Raw genomic sequence first — 24,453 nt, forward strand, 5'->3', positions numbered from 1 at the left:
TACATACATGCAGTCTGTAAGGTACTGTACTCTGCATTAGAAATTGTTAATCATCAGTCTCTAACAAATATATTGTGGCATGCAAGTGGTTAATACTTCATTTGCAAACGTCTCCTGATAGCACACAGATTATTCTGTGCATTGCAGGTCTCACCGAAACAGTACCTGGGGGTGCCAATACTCCCTGATTTGGAAATTCAGCAGTTAGTTAATATTTCTGTGTATGAATTGTGTGAAGACAGTAAAAGTAAGACAGAAAAGATGAATTATAATTACTCAGTATATAGGTGCCAGCTATTACATTTGTTGGATTGTCCACTCACTGCTGTCTGTTGGTTCACTCTATAGTATGATAGATAACCAATAGGTGCACTGGAAGCTGCATTGCAACCTGCCAGTTATAGGTTGTATCACATGACAATCGTGTGGAGCATTGAATGAGCTCAATTTAGGTTATTAATAAGAAAGAAAAATAAGGTAACTCTGATAAAGGTAAATTCAGGGGGTAAAGTCAGTTTTTAAATGGCATGTTTGTATTAAGATTCAGTTCCCCACCACTTACACTACTGACTGTACTCTGCCCTAGATAACTCTTGTGCGCCCTCTGCAGGAGCTCATCTGACAGGTTAGGCACAGATCTGTATGCAGATGTGAGAAAATGTAACAATCAATCTGTGTTATTCAGTAGTGCATTATGTAGAGGGGATATCCTACCAGATACTAAATACTGTATACTGCAGCTCAGCTACACATGAAGCTAATAATCAAAGCTATTTAGAATGTAAATATATGTTTCTCAATTCTGCACTTTCCAGAGGAAGAAACACAGCGTTTAGTGGGAAATGTTAAGCGGAAATGCTTAATACTTGTCACGTAAGAGGTGCTTACTCTGCATTAATACTACACACACAGTAAATTACTATGTATCCCAAAAATAGACTTATATGAAGAATATAAGATGCATGTTTCAGTCTTCTACTGTGTATTACTGCAAGACAAAATAGTAACTACTACTTTTATTCCTGTGCACACTACACTAACCCACTCTCATGTAGCTTGGCAGTAAATTGTTTTAGCAGTGACCATAGTAATTATTGTGCAATATTAGTGAAATGCATGGTAATATATATATATATATAATATATATATATATATATATATATATATATACATATATATTATGTAGGTTCCCCTCATGCCACCAAAACAGCTCTGACTCGTCGAGTTATGGACTTCACAAGAACTCTGAAGGTGTCCTGTGGCATCAAGACATTAGCTACATATCCTTTAAGTCCTATAAATTGCGAGGTGGGGCCTCCATGGCTCTGACTTGTTTTTCCAGAAAATCCCACAGATGCTGGATCGGGTTGAGATCTGGGGAATTTGGAGGCCAAAGCAACACCTTGAGCACTTTGTCATGTTCCTCAAATCATTCCTGATTAATTTTTGCAGTGTGGCAGGGCACATTATCCTGCTGATAGAGGCTTCTGCCATCAGCAATACCATTTCCATGAAGGGGTGTACTTGGTCTGCAACAATGTTTAGTAAGTAACATCCACATGAATGCCAGGACGCAAGGTTTCACAGCAGAACATTGCTCAGAGTGTCACACTGCCTCCGCGGCTGGCCTACTCCCCATATTGCATTCTGGAGCCATCTCTTCCCCAGGTAAGTGACACATACGCAACTGACCGTCCAGATGAAAAAAAGAAAACGTGATTCATCAGACCAGGCCACCTTCTCCCATTTCTCCATGGTCCAGTTCTGGTGCTCATATGCCCATTGTAGTCACTTTCGGCAGTGGACAGGGGTCAGCAAGGGCACTCTGACTGGTCTGTGGCTACGCAGACCCGTACGCAGTAAGCAGCGATTGTGCCGGTGTATTCGGACACTTTTCTATCATAGGCAGCATTAACTTTTTAAGCAATTTGTGCTACAGCAGCTCTTCTATGGGATTGGACCAGACGGGCTAGGCTTTCACTCCCCACGCACATCAATGAGCCTTGGGTGACCGTAGGTCGCGCATGTGCAGTAGAAATTTCCAGAGTCTTCAATAGTAAAAAGTCATCACTGGTACAGTCTCCTAAAGGATGCGCTGTCCCAGCATGACTTGTTTATTAAATTTATACAAAATGTTGTCTGTCATTGTTGCGATGACAGATGATAACTAATGGGACAAAAACCCGTTAATTATTAAATAGGCCCCTTAGTATACCAGATAGTGCATCGTCCCTGTGTCTATTTACTACTGAGCACAAAGGACAGCTGTAAAATTAGGTAAAGATGCATAACTGTTTTTCCTTGTGCAGCACAATGCTAACTGTCAGCAACTCTTAAACATAAGTACAGCCTGGATGATTGATTGAGTTAAAAGCACTGAGGGAGATATCAGATGTGGCTTTTCTCTATCACTTGTGATTATGCTGAGGATGAACTGGCCCGCTGACGTCTAAGGAGGGGAAGCAGAGTTATGAGCTGGGAAAAGTTGCTCAACATCCACGGGGAGGTGCTGTACCAGATCACTGCAGCAATGTCAGGGTTCCTGGTTGTTAATAACAAAGTAACTTAAAAGCGTAAACAATACATTATACTTTGTCCTCGTATTAACAGCAGCATGGTCAATAACAGGTCTTAATGTTTCCCTGCATCATAGTGTACCATCTATTCATCTGTGTTTCCATAGAACTCCACTGTATCTTCCTGAGCATTGCTGCTTCTGAACGCTGAAGGCAACAACGGAATTAATGTGAAGTAAACGCATGCTTGCCAACTCTCCTGGAATGTCCGGGAGACTCCCGCATTTTGCGGGAGTCTCCCGGACTCCCAGGAGAGTGTGGAAATCTCCCTGATCTCCCTGAATTCGGTTCAAACAGCACGAATCGCAGCGTTTGTCCCCGCCCCGCTGTAAAATGACGCGTTTTGAGTCATTACGTCCAGGGGGTGGGGCCAAAATGATGCGATTTTGGAGCCCCGCCCCCTGCACGCCCACCTCCCCCCCGGCAGCTCCCGGAAGCCAAATCTAAAATGTTGGCAAGTATGAGTAAACGCCTGTCAGAAAGTGTGTGTGAACAGGTACATTCACTTCCATTTAGACTAATGTTTGGAATATCAGCATCAAAGAGCATTTAATAGGCTTTCAGAAAGCGTGTTAAGTTCTTAAAATGAAATCCATGTGTACAAGGCCTACCTCTGCTTCCTCTGACTCCTTTATGTTTACACTATGCATCTCAGTTTAATGTACTTTAAAGCAATGCGTTGCTTGCTTTACAGATGGAGAAGATTTCATTGCAGCATTTGGCATCCCAATTCACCCAATGAATTGCTATAATTTGTGGCAGGCAGTGACATTTTGCATTGAGTGTGCCATAGAAAGTGCACTGAAGTCTGCTTCATAACCAAATGTCTTTATATGAACTAACAGTATGTGGTAGATTTATTACTACACTTCCAATTTTCCTTATTAGAAGATTTGATAAATTTACCCCCTTTTGTCCAGCTATTGCATGACCTTATGTTGTATAAAAAAGTATGTAATTCATATTGCCTCACAAAGAACTGGGTACCCTGTGGTGAAGATTGTGAGCATCTGCGGGTACCAGGGCATGCTGTGATGGAACACAAACAAACAGAGCTGAACTTCACATGTGCCGGCCCCTAAGATTATCCAGAAGAGCAGAGCTGGAGCCTGAGCTTGTAGCGATTATTAATGCACTGCCGCCCTATCCCGCCAAAAAGTTATGCCCCTACCTAGCAAGGATACCAGATGGCAGAAATTGGCCCAAAGTAACATAAACGCCTCGGTTGTAAAATATGAAGAAAAACAATTGAGCTTGGAGTTAACTTTACATAAATTTGTTAGGAATTATTAGCCAATGAATATATTGGTCTAGGGAGGGGCTGATGTAGGGAGGGCTTATAAACAAGGGAAGTGCCTGGTTTCTTTCTCTTGCCTCTGGAAAGTTCCTCACCCGCCTGAGCCCTGATGTTATTTATGTGGTTTGCTCTGTTTTTTCTTTCATTTTCTCTTCTTCCATTTTTGCCTTCGATTTCTTGTCAAGGTCAATAAGGTAAAAGTTATATAAACCGCTAGGTGGCTTATTCATTTTACCATCAAAATAGGAAACCTGGAGAAACAGATTATTAGGTAGCTATGCCCCACTGTGCCAACTTGGCTATTTATAACAGTCCCAAAAGTAGCTCTGGTCTCGGAGGTGAGGAGGTGGGGGTGGGAGGGATATTGATAGAAAAAGAAAAAAATGATTGTTTTGAAATAAATAATATTTTGTAGAAGCAAGGCTGGAGCATTGTACTGGATTTTAATAGAGGTGGCAATAGTAGAACAGAGTCATAATTCAAACCACTAAAACCCATCACCATTCTTAGGTATAGAGGACAAACAATCCTATCCTGTTGGCCAATATATCTCTTCCTAACCCCCTTCACCCCGAAAACATAGAAGCTGATTTACCTTTTAATGATACAAGTCTTTAATGCATTAACCCTTCTATTCCTTCAAAGAACCACAAAGCAATTAAAATGTTAATGACTATGTGAGCTGGATGGCAATTACTGCTTTTCCCGTACACTAAACTCTCTCAGCTAATTAACATCAGTAGGTTCGGGAGATCCATGTGATGGATGTCTCCCTCCTCCCCTTAATGAGCTGATGGTACTAATTAATTGATAGGAGATCTTTCATGTGGTTTCAACGTACATTAAGGAACATCGTGGCTACATCTTGACAAGTGACAGGACAGCTTTATGAATATATTGTCATTCTTCCGTCCAGATCTCCCTATCTGTTCGGCTCCTTGACAGGACCTGCTATGGATGATTATGAAGGACCCCTATGACTGAAACCTGCTCTTATCAAGACCAAACTCCTGACTGTGACATTTGCACTAAGCACCAGGGTTCTCATCATGTCAGTGCTGTGTGAGCCATATTTATTTCATCTAATTATTATTATACTTTATTTATATAGTGCCAACAAATCTGTTTTATAAGGGAGGCAAACATACAATTAAATGGTTACTCATATTACAGAACTACAATTTTAAGTCAAAGACTAATTCCACATTTTAAGAAAATATTTGAACAAAGTTACCACCAAAGTAACCTCCACCCCATCTCCCCACAACAATCTCCCGGCTCAGCACAGATATGTTACTGCTCATAGCCGCTAGAGCTGGGATTGCTGAAGATTGAAAGAATCCGGTTGCCCGCCTCTCTCCAAAATTGTATAAGAATCCAGCGCAGCTATGTAATGGAAACTATCGGTCTCAAGTACTCCACCTCAGTGATCTCCCTTCTGATGAAGGGGTTCACCTGGTCTGACTATTATACTACCCATCCCACCCTGGCTTCGCCCTCTGGGTCCAGTTAGGGTTCATATACTCTTCCATACGCCAACTATATGGTGGGTCCCACTGTACCTTCTTTTAAGGATGCTCCAGGTGATCTCTCCTCGCCCCCCCCCCACATCTTTTCCTTAGGTTGTAACATAGTAACATAGTAACATAGTTGATGAGGTTGAAAAAAGACACCAGTCCATCAAGTTCAACCTATTTTGGATCTCCTGCGATCCTGCACTTATATTTGAAATTGATCCAGAGTAAGCAACCGCCCATCTGTTTCAATTGTGAAAATCCCCCCAGACTCAATATTGCAGTCCTATTTTTACCCTATATCCACTACTATCCTTCATTTTAATTAACGGTCGTATCCCTGGATGCACTTTTCCGCTAAAAATTTGTCTAACCCCCTGTCTTTTAGGTTTCATGTTTTTTTGTCATTTTAATAACTTGTATATGTATATTGTGAACAATTTTCTCATCAGTTATCTTAGATGTAATTGTTTTTGTTATACTTGTTTGGGAAATTCTATTCTAAAAATATTTTCTGTTAAAAAAAAGTAATCCCCTGGGACTCCATTCTTCTACACTTTTGGTTTGATGATGAAATCCTCAGTCCACCAATGAGAGTCTCTTCTGCATCCTCACACTGCTTCACTTTCACATTTATACTGAATAATGCCAATGTTTTTGTACCCGTTTTTAGCAACAAGAAAAATACATGACAAAGTAAGTACACAAATAAGTTTTTGAAACAAAATATCTTTGTATGACTGAACATGCTGCAAAGAGGTTTTGCTTTAAAGTTATTTATTGAAAAATGTTAAGCAAGAACTGAACACTTCTACATAGTAATGTGGCCACCAGGGGAGCTGTCTGCAGTTGGTGCCTATGGGCTTGATTCATTAAGGAAAGAAAAGTAAAAAAAGAGTAACTTTGCAACTTGGCAAAACCATGTTGCATTGGAGGGGGGGGGGGGTAAATTTAAAATGTGGAGACAGGTTTATAGTTGAGGTAGGGCATGTCCTAGATCAACTTTACATTTCAATGTAAAAATAAAGCTATCAAGTATTTGTGTTCTACATGAAAAAATGGCCAGAATTTAACTTATGTGTAAAATTATAAACTAATATGCACCCCTTGCATTGTAACATGGTTTTGTCCAGGAAAAAAACTTACTGATTACTCACTCTACTTTTGCCTTACTTTCCTTAATTAATCAGGCCCTATATATTTCATTTACCTTGTTGAGCAACAATACAGCACATACATGGAAATTCAAATAATTAGAACAGCTTATTTCTCTATAATTAATATTTATTAAAAAAACAGGATTATAGATTATAATTAAAGTATATTTAAGGAATATTTTCCCTCTCAAGAATCAGCACCAATAAATTGTATTAAAATAATGAACAGTTGGTGAGTGATGGCCTTATGTTTTTACCATACACTGCTGATTTTGTTTTTGTTGAAGAACCTTTCCTTTGATTTCCCACTCTCCTGCCTCCCACAGTAAGTCATTGAACACAGCAGTGAAGCAGCATGACCTCAAAATTCAAACCTTTGGATTCTAGCGACATACTCGTCACCTTGCATATGGCGCCTGCCTGGAAATATTTCTAAAAAGAATGACTGATTTATGGCTTTTACCTAAGGGTGGAAGCTTAACAATTTACACCAAAAATCTCCTTTTGGAATAAGTAACAGAAGATTTTGCTCTGGGCATCCTGTCATTCAAGCTTTTCATAGCTAGAAAGCCTGCAGTGAATGGTATGCAAAATAATTTGACACACGAGCACAGGAGAACAGCCAATATACGTGTATATTAAAATGAACATTCTGCATCAGACAATTAGATTTTCTTGAAGCTAAATTCAAATTCTGTTAAATGCAATACTCTTGTTATACCAGTTCTTAAGGACTAGGGGGTATGTTTACTAAACTGCGGGACTGAAAAAGTAGAGATGTTGGCTATAGCAACCAATCAGATTCTAGCTGTCATTTTGTAGAATGTACTAAATAAAAAGCTAGACTCTGGTTGCTATAGGCAACATCTCCACTTCAAACCTGCAGTTCAGTAAATATACCCCCTGGGCCTCCTTTTCAAATTTTTTATTTTAAAAAATGATTAGACCCTAAGGGGTCAATTAATAATCCTTCGCATTTTCTCTATGTTAATTATCATTTCTTATGGCAGTGATAAGAAATGATTTAACATAGTAATTTGTTGAAATTGTGCAGCTCCTATAAAAGCTGGTCCCGGGAAAGAGACTGTAGTAAAGTGATAGCAATGCGCAATCACGTTACTTCCAGGTTCTGACCTGACCGATACACTGTGCATGTCATCAGGCTGCACATGCTCAGAAAACAATTAGTGAAGGGAAGTGGGGGGGGGGGGGGGGCAGGAAATCTAATGAGGAGAGATCAGAAGATGCTCTCCCTATTGGCTAGAATGGCTAATCTGATGGCGTTGGGAACAAGGTCAGAAACACTAAACTTTTCAGAGCTTAGTAAACAGCAATTTCCGCATGGTTTTAGGGTTGATAAATAGGCTCTTAAGAGTCATTTCTGTAATAATAATCATAAAAGTGACCTGGCATGAATCATTGGTTAGATGTACTCTCTTAAAAATCATATAAAGAGCATAACAATGTTTGTGTGCATTTAACTCCTGCCAAACTCCAATGCTGGAGTTTCAAACGTGCACTGTGAAAGCTAATGGCGCTAGATTTCTGAAATCCTAACAAATATCCTAACTCCACAAAAATGACATGGCGGGGGGTGTACCTGTTACTTCACTAATCAAAATGATCTCCTTTGGAAACCTTTTATAAATATTTAAAGGGATTCTAACCCTATATTTATTGTTATTCCACGGTATTGGTCTAATAATAGAAGACTGTATGAAAATACTCTTGCTATAGAACTTTACCTAGATTCTATCATGGTTCCTGTACACTGAATGGAATGCAGGCACACTCCTAGAATATATGTGTTTTTTTTCAGAATCAGACCTTACATTGAGCAGCCTATGTGCAGTTTTAATCTGGAATGGTACCTGGCGGGGCTTGCTCTTCTTTTGTTACTTACAGGCCGTTCAAAACCTGTAGTAAAACCCCCACTCATTCTTTCGGAGACGCTATGGTGGATTGGGTGATGTTAAGCATCCTAAACAGCCTGTCTAGTATGTTAATCTCAACCACTGCTATTCCCAGCCTTACATCCGTACTTTACACCAAAGCTAGGAACTGGTGTAGAGCAGGGGGCTGGTGAGGGCATGTGTAAAAATGCTCATGAATAAAAGTCAAAGCTTTTATTTCAAATGTTACTGGCATTTAAAAGCAAAAGAAAAACTGCCCATATGTTAAAGAAAACCCTTATTTGCTGAATGGGAGAGGAGAGGTGCAGCGGTAAAAGGATTACAGATCTTGAAGTCAGCTGCAGTTTCAGTGCTCTTTGCACAAGCTCAGCGCGGTATAAACCCACCAAATTCACAGAGCAGATGGGATTGAGTGAACTAAAGTGTGGTGATATGGGCTTATTTTGTTCACTGTCCCAGATGCTTTACATAGAAGGGATGACACCTCGGGAACATGTGGGGTACTACCGTCATAGAAATAAAACTACAGATCACCTCTTGGGAAAGTCATGGGAGGACCAGAACCCCAGTATCTGCACTATGCTCCAATAGGTAGTGTAATCACCCCATCTCCGCTGTAACATGACTTGTAAACTACCTAATAAGTGGAAGTGAGCCAATGATATATTGTTGTTCAATGATTTTAATTATAATAAGACTCCACCCCCCCCCAACAAAAGAAGTTTTCAATTATGCTCCAACGTAAAATAGAAAAAATTGCAAGAAGTGGCTTAACAATTTTGATAAATTGCTACATTAAATAATTTCTTATCACTCTCTTAGAATAAACTTCTATGTCCCTTCTCCGTTGTTCTCCTATGCCCACCTTTCCTACTGCCATTATCTCCTCTCTATGTCACCTACGTCTGTGTGCCTTACTCAGTTACATCCCCCCCCCCCCCACACACACACACACGCTCTTCTACGCATTATGGCTGGGTTTACCTCTTAGGGTGGTGTGACACAGGCACTTTCAAACTAATGCTTTTCCAGCTGTTTTTCCAGCTCAGAGAGTATGGCAAGTGCTTAAATTTCTCTGTCTGAAAGGGTCTGCTCAAATGTGATGGATTTCAATTGGAGAGAGTTGTTATTCAGCACTTTGGACACATCCACAAGGCTGCTATGTGTTTTGAAACCGCTCAAGTGATTAAAGTGCTCGTGCCGCATTGTTTCCGTTTTACCCATAGAAATTATTTATTTCAGTTTGGAGTGTTCACACTTTACTCGTTCTTTAAACGTCAAGTGAAAAGAACGTCACACAGCTCATCCAGCTGTAGTCCACCAGTAGGGACTGAAACCAAATTTCATGTAACGGACGCTTTTCTTTGTTGAATATTGACTATATCCATTACCCCATTTTTTTCTGTCTATGTCCTGCTCTGTGTCTTTTCTATATCCCCCTGTGCCACCTGTTTCCTTGCTGTGGGGTCTATTTAACAAGACCCCTCTGTTCTGAACATTTTCTATCACAGCGACAGAAAATCTTCTGTTGCACAAATTAACAGAAAAATGTAATTGGTGCAGTTGAGCAATGTCCAGCTCCCCGGCAACAGTGGTTGGCAGACTCCTCTTACCGCCTGCAAGTCCAGTGCTGGCTCCTTGACGGCTTGCACATGATACTGGAAGTAAATGCCCGGACTATGACTTCCAATTCCATTAAAAAATAAAAAATATATATTTATTAAAAATTATAAAAAACAAAACAAAAAACCTTTCTTAAAAAGAAAAATAAAATGTTTTATTTTACTAATAAATCATGTTTACCCTGGCTAACTCTATCCTATAGATGGCATTAGCAAACGGAGCACAGTGGTGGTTTATACTTTGCATGGTGAAGCATCACCGGAGGTCCTTGGTAGAGGTTACCACTGGAAAGTCTTTACCAGCCAGGGGGCTTTGACAAATATGAAAAATCCCTAAATCCGGCGAAAATTCAGTTTTTGGTCTAGAGGTTTTTTTCTATTAATAAATAGAACCCCATTTTTTTTCTGGGTCTTATCTAACTTTCGCTAATCTCCACTTTTTGTCCTTCCTGTGTTTATCCTCTTCTGTCTCATCTGTGATCTGTTCTCCCTTCCTCTTGTCTTTTCATTGCCCCCTTCACAACTATAGGTGTCTTGTCTGTTGCCCACTCTCCCCATCTATGTCTAGCAATTCCTGTGTTTCATGTTCCACTTATCTCTACTGCTCGATCCTGTGTTCTGTATAGCAGCTTATTGTTGAACATGATGTCACAGTGATTGATATCACCATTGAGCATGGCTCCTTCTCCTCCCCAGAAGCAAGAAGTGCAGATAGAACCCTTGATAGGGGAGTGTAGGGATACCAGTGCCAGCTATTTGCCAATATCTCTGCAAACTGTGGTGGAATAACTGCCATTGTAGGTGATGCTTTGGCTATGGTGCCTGAGATCTAGAGGAGCCCAGCAATGCAGGTCCATCTGCTGCTGAATGCCGCTCTGCTCTCCTGAGCATATGACACAACTGGCGTATGCACATTGATGCCCCATTTGGAACTAGGACCCCAAATGCCCATGTGATGGCCACTGCGTACAGAACAGCAAATGTGGGCTTCTGGAAGATGAACTGGCATCTCTGGGTCGACCTCCAAATTTTGCTATTGGGTTAGATAATTGAAAGTTACACCCTGTGTGCAATCACACGGCAGCGTCAGGGACCAAGGCATACTGGGTACAAAGTGTGACATGTTAAAAAGCACCCACTATTCTTTAGCACTTAAATCCCCTTTTGCTATTGCCTTTTAAATTGTTAATTTTTGTTATGGGTTTAGTGTGAAGTTCTGCATGGATATTTTTCTATTTTAGTTGCAGAGTAACAAAAACATCCACTATCTGTATTATTTGTAGTTATTTTAATATTCTGTGATGGTTTTACATAACAAGCTGTAGTAAATAATAATTGCCATTTAAAGATTTAACAATATATGTTTGTGTCAATAAATGCTAGCAAAAGTGTATTTGTATTGCAAATCTTAAAGCTGCACTATCACCTAGGTTAACAAATTTCATTACTACAAAATGTCCTGCCTCTGATTTGCTCTTCCTGCTCACGTACCTCCTCTGCAGTGTCGCACAGCTCCGGTCCTTGGCGATGGGAATGAGATGAACCAATGGAGCCAGGTGACAAATGGCTGCGCAAAGCAGCCATAATTGCTCTGGTGAATGGCACTCTGGGTAGGGAACTATTTCACTCTATCCGGGAGTGCAGCTGGCTACTTAATATGTAGCAACTTGCAAGTAGTTAACACTGCAGGCATGCAGTCTGCATGTCACCTAACTCTACGCCCCTCTTTAGCAATGCGCCCTTGGCCGTTGCCCCTCTCGCACAGCTAGAGTGATGGCCCTTTTGGGGGTGAGGAATGCATGGCTGAACTGCTAACCCTGATATCGCCAATGGTGGGGAGCATTCCTTTCCTATAGATGAAGGTGGTGGAGGGGTGTGTTCTGTAAAAACAATATTTACAAAATGAATAGATGATTCTCCTACCAAACTAAGTAGATATAACCCTAGCAATTATCAGCAATTATTATCTGACTTTCCTCGATCTTGACCATAGAATTGCATATCAACTGGTCACATTCTGTTTAAAGTATATTATAGAGATGCTCACTGACCCCCGTGAACTGGTTTTGGTTTTGGATCTGGATTAGCTTCGTGTTTTGGTTTTGGCAAAACCGCCTTCGTGTGTTTTGGTTTTGGAGTTTTTAGAAAAATCCTAAAATATGCTAAAATCACATAATTTTTCTCTTTTTTGTTCCTACATCATCATTAACCTCAATAACACTAATTTCAAGTAATTTGCAGTCAATTTTCACCACCTCACAGGTCACAATATTATTTTCGTACACTTTCAGACAAATACTGTAACGACCTGGCTGGATGCTAAGCGACAGAGCAATGGCACAAACACACTGCAGTTCCTAGCACATCTAGGACACATTGGCACACAGCAGTGTGCCACCCCTCGCTATGTTGGATCTTAAAAAGGAATTTTCAATTCGCAAGATCCGAGATCCGACGACGCCACAATGACGTTTTGCCTCGTTTTCAATTCCGAGGGCGAGCTAGAGCGGCTCGGTACTCGGATCACCTAAGTTCGGCTGTGTTCGGTTCAAGAGTAACCGAGCCTGAGCATCTCTAGTTTATTATGCTGCTTGTTCTCGAAATGATAGCTGTTATTTAGTGTCTGTGCTTTTTAGTGGAAGCAGAAGTGAATATATGCCTCCCTCAGTATAGAGTGATGTCCAGCAGCAGTATATTCCACCTATGTCCTGTTTAATACGCCTGGCACGCCAGTATCCTTATCACTGCTTCCGATCCCCGCGGCCTCATGCCACACTTTCAGTGCCCTGATTTTATCTGAGCACTGTTCTGCTGCAGCCTCTGCTCCTGTAATTACACTACAGACACAGCTCGGACATTGCCATACCGGCTTCATGCTGATTCACCGTTCAGCCTCTTCTACACTATTATCGCCTACCCACACACATCTTCCACCACACGTCTCATTTCTTCTTGTTTATGTACTGACGCTATACACTCAGGTAATAACCGAACTCTTGCGGTGTGCTCTGGAAAAAAGAATCAATCTCACAGTAACAGAGACGGGGTAAAACTAAGGGCAGGATGCAATACCATATACAAGGACACTAGGTGGCAGCAGATGAAGAAAGCTGAAGAATCTAGCACAAGGTCTACAGAACTTTAAAATGCCTTTTGCATGCAAATATGATGCAAAACTACCGTTATAAAGTGTTGATTATTATATTCATCTTGATCACTATATACATTTATATAATACAATTAATCATTTTGCAACTGTTTATAAATAAGGCAAAGTCTTCAGTCGTGGTTTTGCACTAAAGACATTTTATATAAAAAAGCTATTGCTGGCACTGCATGTCTTGCACTGTATGTAGTAAAATAAGCATCTGTACCATACAATCTTTATAACAAAGCAAGTACATGTTTTCATTTCTACATCTCCTGCAGATTCTAAGCTCTGGAGAGTAGTGTCCATTCTTTTTCATTGTTTGTATTATTACTGATGATACAGTCAAAATATTATTCCTGGTGGTAAAATAATGCAAATCTGTTGGTTCTATATAAATAAAAGACTGAATTGAGTACACAGCATGATGCTGAAAAGCTGAATACATATTGAAGTACCTGTACAACACATATAATAATGAAATTGGGAAGCAACAATAAGACCTGGGGGTAAATGTATTAAAGTGCAGATTTTGCAAGTCGCCAATATCCGGCGACTTTGCAGGGGAAATTTAAAACGGCAATGGCTTTAAAGACAAAACTTGCCTTTAAAGCCATTGCCGTTTTATATTTCCCCTGCAAAGTCGCTGTTGCAAAATCTGCACTTTAATACATTGACCCCTTGCAGTTTACCTATTTGCACATTCATGCCCTTCTGCTGAATATTTATTCTTTGGCCTTATTCCCAGGTGAGGTTTAACTATGGACTCATCACCTTCAGTGCTAGCCAGGTGTCCTGTTCTGGAACCAGAAAATGACAGATTGGTTCCTGCCCTGGCTATCATTATAACTGGTGCTGAAAGTGAATGTTGAGTGTTAAATGAAAAAGTGCTGTGCACTCTACGTTTGTAATAAGAAATCTCCCTGATGTCACTATGTTGCCCTAAATAGATTTCCTTGTAGGGCAAAAAAGCAACGTTCAATGCATAGGAGACCTGAATCAGGCCTCCCATACAAGCAATACTAAGAAAATCATACACGGGTGAGATCCTTCCCATTTTCATAGAACTTGTCCATTTGGAATTAGGATTCTGCATTACAGATCTGTGTTTCGTCCTGATGGTGTACTGGCCAGACACCTAACTAATAATACTCTCTAGAGATGTGTTAAAACAACCTGTTGAGCTCAACACGCTATATACTGCAATACCAATCTCACACAGGAGTTGCGACAGGAGGAAATAGATTCACTCTATTTATGAGAATATAAGGAGTTTATACACGGTTGTAGCAAGGATAGTCTTTTTGTCATTTAGAATTACTAAGATATCTATGCACAATCCAATAGTATAACAGTAATTGCTGCACTTCTTACTATTATATCCAATTTGCATTGAATCTATTGGCCTTGAAAATGTGGGAACATAAAATAGGAAGTAAAGCATAAAATAAAAAATTATACCATTGCTCTGGACCCTATAACTTACCTCAAACCCTAAGTAAAGTACTTGTATCTAGTGTCCTCTGAGAGAACTAGGAAATAACAATTACATTACAAGGATTACTCAAATTATATAAAAGTAGCAAACAATTCAGGAAAAGTGTATTTTGTTATGTTTTGACTGTTTTTCCTTATCTAATACCCATGAAATAAAATATATTTAATCCAATATACTATCAAAAAGTTGTATTTCTTCTGAAAAAAAGTGTCAAAAATAGTCTTAAACTTAAATTCAAGCTGCGGTTTTGAAAAAGTGGAGATGTTGCCTATAGCAACCAATCAGATTTTATTTATTTCTTTAATACATTCTACAAAATGACAGCTAGCATCTGATTGGTTGCTATAGGCAACATCTCCACTTTTTCAAACCTACAGCTTCATAAATTTACCCATTAGTATAGAATAAAAAAAGTTATTCCTGGCAAAGCCAACTAGTCGCAAGAACGCAAAATTGTTCCTTCCATCAAGGTGCTTGGGGACTATACTTAAATTCCGGACCTGGGGGCTGTGAATAGACAGGAGGCTGGGATGTCATGCACAAGGGAGGCCAGTGAGGAAGAGGTTACTTAGGGGTCTTTTTATGACTCCAATGCAGAAGCCATCAATATGTACCACTGCAAATCGTAGTGGTACATAAATAAGCAATATACAATGCCAGGGCTGCTCTGGGAGCACTGGCATTGACCACCTTTCTCAATAAAGTGTTTTCCATCTTTACAAGCCAACTACTGCTGCCGGCGAATGGGGAAAGTGCTATAAGCAAAGCACTTTCCTGATGAGGGATCCAGTGAAGCTGGAGAGGTTTCAGCTGGATCCCATTGAAAAATCCAAGTAACGCCATTCTAATAAATTAACAATTGCTGCTGTCCCCATGGAGGTCTATGGGGACAGTGGTAAGCTACGATAGAAAGGTTAATACTGGAGTAATCTATGATGTCTCCAACGTTAACCCTTTGATAAATAACAAAAAGCAGTGAAAGAGCCTTTTGCCTGCGCTTACGCCAGCATTGTGGCTCATCACCGCTTCTTAAATAGACCACTAGGTGAGATGGGAGTATTAACAATGCTATTGCCGACCTATACACTAAATTAATGTCATTAAAAATAATGCATGGCTTACAATGACAGCACTGATACCTGGTGGAAGGCACTTACTAGTAATATAGCTCTTGATGTTCAGTTAGAAAGGTTTTGTTCACTTCAGGCTGCATAACTACGGCTTATACAAAAGGTCAGCTAGATATTAGTTATTAACACATTGCAGTTAACATACAGAGCAAGGACGGTATATGCAAAACGATGCAGTCCTAGTCACTGTGTTAGCAGAGTTCTGCAGAATGTGCAGTACCTGGGAGCAGAGGAGATCTGACAGGACACTGTGCAGAGGGGAGGGGAGCTGCTCCCCCCCCTCATCTTGTACGCAGGTGAGGGATCGCTGGGGAATATCTACATTATGTTAATTGCACATTACTTTGCAAAGAAACTGACGCCACCTGTTCCTTCCCCTCATTCTGCATGCAAAAGATGGACATAACTCAGCGTCTAGCAGCGCTGGTCTGATTTAAACACCACCGTCTCTTCCCGCTCCCCCTCCCAGCTCTACCTGCAGCTGTTTTCCTTAACACTGTCACTGCCGTAGAATCTAGTATATGGAATGACAAAGTCTAATAGTTGGTGGCTGGGCACGGTGAACTCGGACAAGTGTAATATCAATACTAGATAAACCTAATTCTGTGCAGAGAGAGACTGGAGATTAAGGAATGGACCTTGAGTAAACCCAGATCCGGCTTAGACAATCCATGCACTGCGTAATATGTTGGTGCTATATAAATCATCATTATCATCATCATCATTTATTTATATAGCGCCACCAATTCCGCAGCGCTGTACAGAGAACTCATTCACATCAGTCCCTGCCCCATTGGAGCTTACAGTCTAAATTCCCTAATATATAAAGGTTAATAAATAAATACATGCCGGTTGTGGAACTACAAGTCCTTGGTTGACAGGGTATTATGGGATTTGTTCTACAACTACTAGGGAGACATAAGGGTTCATTTAGGATTCAGGTGCACATTTTGCATGTAAACACAGCAACCAATCAGCAACTAGATTTATCTGTCTAATACAAGTTAGATCATGCAAGGTTCTATTAAGCTTTATTGCAAATTGATCAACTAATTTCATTATTAATATTACGCTTAATTTATGTAGCGCCAACATATTGCGCATTACTTTATAGAGAACATTTAAACCTTCACATCTGTGCCTGACCCAGTGGAACTTACAGTCTCTATACTCTACCACACAGTTCTAGGATCTGTACAAATAACTCAGAAATCCCTATTATTGGAAATCGTGGCAATGGCATCATTGCCAAAATGTTAAAATCACTTCCTTGCTGCTGGGTAGGTGCTTTGTACTATGTTAGGTACGGTGCTGAAATTCATTTTAATTGCATTTTATTACACCTTAAATCATAGTTGCCTACTCTCCTGGAATGTCTGGGAGACTCCCGAATTTTTGGGAGTTCTCCCACACTCCCGAGAGAGCAGGCAAAAATCCCGAAACCAGTTGTCGCCACTGTTGGAGATGTCGGGGCTAAACGTGACATCGTGGCCCCGCCCCCTTTTGCGATTGGCTAAAATGGCCTAAGATTGACAGGGGCGGGGCCTAACGGGGCACTGCGCGTGGCCACGCCCCCTCCATGGACCCCCTCCCGGACAGCTGACACTAAAAGTAGGTAAGTGTGCCTTAAATACTAAACATCACTAAATATTCATTTGGAAAGCATCAGCAGATAAAATCATACAGTGAAAATGCATCCAGTAATAGGACTCTTACTATGCATGTGGTCAATTTTTAAAAGTAGGGACTTTTCCAGGGACAACTTTTATAGGCACACATCTTTAAACCTTTTACAGCCAAAATTAGGGCCTTGGTAACTCTGGAACACATGACATCATTAATATTAAAATCACATCAGCTCTGTGATATTAAAAGTGTCATTAGGGCCTGAGCTAGTGATACTCAGCTTGTTTGTAATGCTAAAATAAGAGAACTGGAATTAAATACTCTTGTATGTCCCTATAACCAGCACGCCACCAACAATATACATAATAGGCATTATTCCAACAATTATGCAAAAATGTATTCATTTACCAAACCAACCATTTTACAGTATATATGCTATGAGACATTAGTGATTACTGGGCGCCATCTGGTGGTTATAATAACCAAGTGAAATCTAATACTCCACTGTTGCAAGTTAGCGCACAAGGCAGCATGGGAGCGACAGTCATTAAGGTAGGCCATTAAATGACAAAAACATTAAAATAAAACCATTAACGTTCAGATTATGACACGATTCTCAGCAGGAAATTTCATGTTGCATGTTGATTATTTAACAGTCATACTGCCAGAACTCTTGCTACTCCCTAATAAATACAAGTATACATTTGTGAAAGAGGTGCATTTTTGGTTAATATGTGATTTGACGTGACTTAGTATATTGAGTGTAGATCTGACAGTTAAAGTGCATCTTTCACTATGAATTTCCAGGTTCTATAAACTCACATGCTTGATGTTTGCCACGACACTGTTTACTTTGGTATCTGTCGTTAATCTTACCCTCTCTAAAAAGGAGAAAGAGACAGATTTGCAGTATTCTAGGAGTTGGAACAGAGTTAGAATACTCTGAGCACAAAAATTGATGAAAAAGATTCTGGGCTAGATTTATTAAACTGCGGGTTTGAAAAAGTGGAGATGTTGCCTATAGCAACCAATCAGATTCCAGCTTTCATTTATTTAGTACATTCTACAAAATGACAGCTAGAATCTGATTGGTTGCTATAGGCAACATCTCCACTTTTTCAAACCCACAGTTTAGTAAATATACCCCTCTGTGTTCAGGCCCTTTGAATTAAATAAAAAGGAAATTATATAAATGACAAAATATCCACCGCCTGGCTCAAGAACATTGTCTCTCCAATTACACATATTCCAGCATCTTTCAGTCAAGTTACAAACTCTCTTTTATGTGTATTTGTGAAGGTAGAAACTATTGTATGAAACAGGATGCTTTACCGCAAGAATCCTCTGACCTTGCTTTTGTATACAACAAAATGGCTGCACAAATCCCTACGTGTGAGACATATGCTGCATTCAGCGACATTCACCCATCCATAGTAATGCAGTTTCATGCACCCATAAGGTGAACACAGTGGAAACACAGGAGAGGAGGGGGCACTGTGCAATGATTCACTGGAATTTAGGAATAATTCTTCAAGAGGAAGGGCTGAGCCTGGAAACAAGTGACTGGAATTAGGTTCTGCTTCCAGCTCAGCTAGTAGCGGTATTCTGCCGAACATATATCACACGATTTAGAGGAACCTACTAGGGTTGAGTCTGGAATTTCCACTCCTTTGGACCAGACTATTTAATTTAAAGACATTACAGAAATACATCAAGCAGCAGTGTGCAACTACAACTGGCCCTACAACCAAGTTCATAACTTTTTCCATATGGCCTTTAATCCATTTTCAATTGCATTCTGGCAACATCATACTGGCGCACCACCAGAATATATGGGGATTTGTGTAACCGCAGTAAACCGTGAAATACGTATTACTTTAGGGATCTTCATCAACTATTAATCTATTGTCATACGAAGCTCATTTTCCCTTCTACGGTCAACTCTTCATCTCATTATTTGGACAGAAAAGTGGTCTAAAAATACTTTAAATGAAAACATAGTTTCAAAAAAATACAATTCGATTTAATGTGATATATATTGAAATTCAGATATTCTCATGTAAAAGCCCAATTCCTTGCCATAATAGAATTGTATGGAATGGACCCATCACTTACAGTGGATACAGCAACTCAAACACAGTATATAAGAAAGCTTCTTGAACTTAACCAGTCCTCAGGCTGGACCTGTCACCTAAACACAGTGGAGGAATCCATTTCTTGGGTTGAACCAATACACAGCGTGGCGCATCACTAGGACCTCGAAACATCACATTTCAAATATCTTTCCAACATTACAAGAAACCTTTTTATGTAAACCTGGGTTACTTTTATTTGATTGTATATATCTTAAAGTATATGAAAAATGTTCTTATAACAAATCATAAAATTTTTCTTAGTTTAACAAACCTGAGAGGTTGACCGAGTTGATAAAGGCACTTTAATCTCAGAATTTACTTTGTTGAAATGTCACAAGGTAATGCATATAGCCATGTGTGACCATGCTTTCTCTATGGCCTCTATTTTGTCTAATGTCTGTCAAATTTTCAGGCTGCTGGTTTGAACACAGCCCAAGTATCATACAATGTAACAATAATGACAGACTGGCCAATAGGTCATGCCACCAAAATGTGGTATAGTAAGATAATTACCATACATAAATAAGACTGATGGGGGGGGGGGGGGGGGGGGGGGAGTGACAAAGTAACTGTGGTACAGAGATAACATAATTGTTCTATTATTGCAGGGTTAATTATCTTTTCCCTTGGTTTGTTTCTTTAGGCCGCTAGTTGTGAGATATAATTCTGCAGTGTTTCCAGTGTCAAGTGACTGCCAGGGCAACAACAGTCACACCCCATATGATGTAGTGAGCAGAGAGACTTTGGAACACACCTCTGAGCTCTGTCTGCACTGTGAAATCCTCACCCGAGAGAGAAAGAGAGAGAGAGAGAGGGGGGCTGGGGGAGTTTGGCAGACATACGTGCCTGCCCTTCTGCCCTTCAGGGGGGTTTTGAAATGGAGATAAGAATCTGTATCAGAAAAATAACTATCCGATGCATGCTTAAAAAATACTTATCTTGCTATTTAAAGATAAAACTTCTATGTGGGATTGCAGGTTTGGTACAGATAATAGCAAATACAGTAGCAAATAGAATGGCGAATAAAAAATTATATATATATATATATATATATATATATATATATATATATATAGCGTGTGCAAATTTAATGTAAATGTGTTTCATGTAGGGCCACCTCTCATTTGTACACACATTCTATAAGCTGTGCACAGCTCTACATAATGTAACACAAATGCTATGCTGCACTACAGTTTAAGGAACCAAAGATTATTCCAAGGGTTCACATTTTAACATTTTACAAAGAAATAAAAATCCAGTGCAAGCATAAATGCTCTTGCAGTCATCTTTGCAAACATTTTTACAATTTAGGCCATATAGTATTACTTATAAATATTAGTGATCAGTTCATAGGTTATAACAATAAATTAACAAAGCAGTAGGTTTTATTGTGTTGACACTATTTGATGAAATCAGTGTTATAATTCTGTTTGATTGACAGACATGCTACCTATAATATCACAATAATACATTTCTGCAGCAAGTTCATCCCTCAGGCTTAGGTTGCCCTCTTCAGGATAATGTTTGTATTACACACAAAACATTTTGGTGTTTACATTGTTGCAGGTTCAGTAGGTGCTAAGAAGTCAGATGGAAGTCTGGATTGTCATATTATGGCATGTTTAATTGTAGCTGTCATTTGTCCTTGTGTGAAGTTTACATTAATGGAAATGGAACTTTTTATTAAAGTGTGCATATTAAAAACAGTTTTTTTGCTACATAGTATGTTTTGTGTTTATTTGCATATATCAGATATATTATAAATTGGGCTAAAACATACATTTTATCAAAAAATATTCCTTTGTTAAAATGTTACTTTTTCAGGGATTAACCGCAAAATTAAGTTAAATTGACATGATTATTGCATCTGTGTTCGTTTTACTGAGCAGTTGAGGCTGGCGCACTTTTTCGCATTTGAAAACTTTCATTGTTGTCAGTTATGCTCCGAAGAGTAGAGCTGGACAGCGCATGCGTGGAGGGATCATGTGATCTCTCCCTTTCACGTGATAATAGTTCCTCAGTATTACCCAGGGACAGTGCTTACTGTGCACATTCCTGATACTTTCGGTCAGTTCATGCCCACTAGCATTTAAAGGAAAATGCCGTCTTCGCATTTTTCTTCTGAATGAAGAGGGAGTGAACTGGTAAGTGTTACACTGCACAGAAACAGCAGTTTATCGTGACTACTGTCCCTGTTGAAGTTTCTTGATAATTATGAAAGGTAGTTCAATCCTTATCAATGTGATGAGTATTGACAACTATCTTTCATATTATTCAGCGCTACATAAATAGGGGCCATTATCATACATTTGTCTATGATGGACTCACCACAGGTAAAACTATTGCATTTTCATATAAACCAGTGGAGTATGAAAAAAATCATATGGCATCACATACACACCAACAAAGTTTAAACCATGTACAATTATGATAAGACAAAGTAATAAAACATTATGATGAATAAGTATTACTAAATATGCACAGCTTGCACTCCTGTTTGTATCATGGTGTAAGCATACCTCCCAACATTTAATTGTGGTAACCAGGACAAGGGGAGCAAAAAACAGGTGTGGCTATGTCACATTGGGGGCTAGGCCACCCACAACCATCAACACTCTCCTAGCAATGCCCCTACATAGCATTGACACCAGCACAGTGATAAGTGGGATACACGTCCCAATTGTCCACACAGTTGGGACAGGTGGGGTACGTGTCCCCGACTGTGAGTAGAGCGACAAGGACTTACCCGACTTGATAAGGTATAAGGTGCCAATGACGATAGGATGGGAACAGCGAAGCTTTGAAAAGAGGACTTTGCAGAACAATGATCAATACAGAAGCCGGCACACAGAAAGCCATGTGACTTTCTTGGACTGTACTAATATTAGGGGTGTTTAATGAGTAATACAGCCCACAGCCACCCTCCAGCCATATAGCGGCATCCCCCAGCCACATCACAACACATCACATCACCCCCCTGGCCACATCATGCCACCACCAGCCACATCACGCCACCCCCAGCCATCCCCCAGCCATATCACGTCACCCCCCCAGACACATCACATCATGCCAACCCACAGCCACTCCCCATGCATATCACGTCACCACCCCAGACACATCACATCATGCCAACCCACAGCCACCCCCCATGCATATCACGTCACCACCCCAGACACATCATGTCACCTTCCCAGACATATTATAGCCCTTCTTCCAGATACATTACAACCCTCCCTCCTGACACATTATGACGCCCACCCAGCCCAGCATAATTACCTGTACTGTGTTGGCGCACTCCTGCAGAGTGAGCAGATAAGATCTTTATCTTGCGAAATTCTGTAATCTTGCGAGATTAGAGCACCTAAATTTACACTCTGCAGGCTGTCCAGGGACTGGGAGCAGCTGACAGATCCCTCCCCCTAACCAAACCCGTACACCAAATGCGGGTGCACCCTCAGTTGCCACCCGATGGGGGGGGGGGGGGGGGTTGGGAGATCAGAAAACAAAAAATACCTGGTTGCCTCAGGTGAAGGCTGGGCCCACCCTCTCTCTACCAATAGATAGTCAGCCCATAGCTGGCAGGGCATGATGAGACTTGTAGTTTCACAACACCTGGAGAGCCACGGGTTGGCCAGGCCTTGGTTAGCTGCTCCCACTGACACTCCTTTAAACTCACATACAGGGGCTGGCTCAGCTGGTGGCCAGGGGCGCCTATGTTGATCCACTGGGCTACATGCATTTATTTTCCTTTAAAATGTTTCTAATAGGCTGCTGAGCCCAGTCCCGCCCCCCTCCCCCATGTGGATTCAAAAAGTTGATATAGTTTCATTACTGCTTATGTACTTTTTGGAATGGGTTGAAGGAAGGAAAAGGGTTTCATCTAGTTTTGAATCCAGGTCCCCATTCCCTTGTTCCACCACTGGTCTTGAGTAGTCTCAAAAAAATCTTCTGTAATGGGAAACTCGGAACAAAGTTGTTGAACTAACATGGAGAATACACTGATTCAGTTCAGCTTGTATCAACTGAATATGGTGGGATTCTAAGGTATGCGGTTGTAAAATTCAGAAATATAATCATCAGTATTTGTTTCCCTAAAAAATCATTGAGGGCTTAGAATTAAGCGAAATATCAGAAATTAGCCTTCACAGTCCTGAACGTTCTGCACAAGATAAATTATCTTGAATTATTTTGCTTAAACCAGGTGTCTTGGTGCTGACAAGTTCTTCAGAATTCCCAATTGCCAGACTAACAGTAATTGGAGCATTTTTGGTGAATTTTTGTGCCATTTCTTAGGGGCCACTCCCAGTGATGGAACTATCACTGGAGCAGGCCATGCTGCTATGGGGCCCTTGGGGAGAGTTGGTTGGCAATGCTGGTCCATCAACTACAGAAGCCAGCTCTTGATTCTTCTTCAAGGACTGAAAGCCCAAGCGTGGCTTCACTGCGTTCAGTGTATCATTGCCCATCTCCCCAGATTTTGCTATGGGGGCATAGAATGTGAGTTTTTAACCCTGACTTCTCCTCTGTAGCTTTGTCCATGTATAAACATTTGAACTACATTGTTGTTACCCTGACAATGTCACCTTGTTTTTTTAAGTAGCAAATAAAAGTTGCTGCTGGGTAAGTTGTTTAGAAGACAAATTGAGAATGTTCCTATAAATTGAAAACAAACAAACAAATGTAATGTTTCATTTTCAACATTGGCCAACTCCATTAATATAATCTTGTTCAACACATGAACACTTGTATTTATTTATCTCCACTATCTTGCTTACATTATTCCAAGTAAGTTTCTTCCATGAATGAATTCATCACAATCTTCTAAAGATACCAGAGA

Source organism: Mixophyes fleayi, chromosome 2 (genome assembly GCF_038048845.1).
Source record: "Mixophyes fleayi isolate aMixFle1 chromosome 2, aMixFle1.hap1, whole genome shotgun sequence".
NCBI classification, from domain to species: Eukaryota; Metazoa; Chordata; class Amphibia; order Anura; family Limnodynastidae; genus Mixophyes; species Mixophyes fleayi.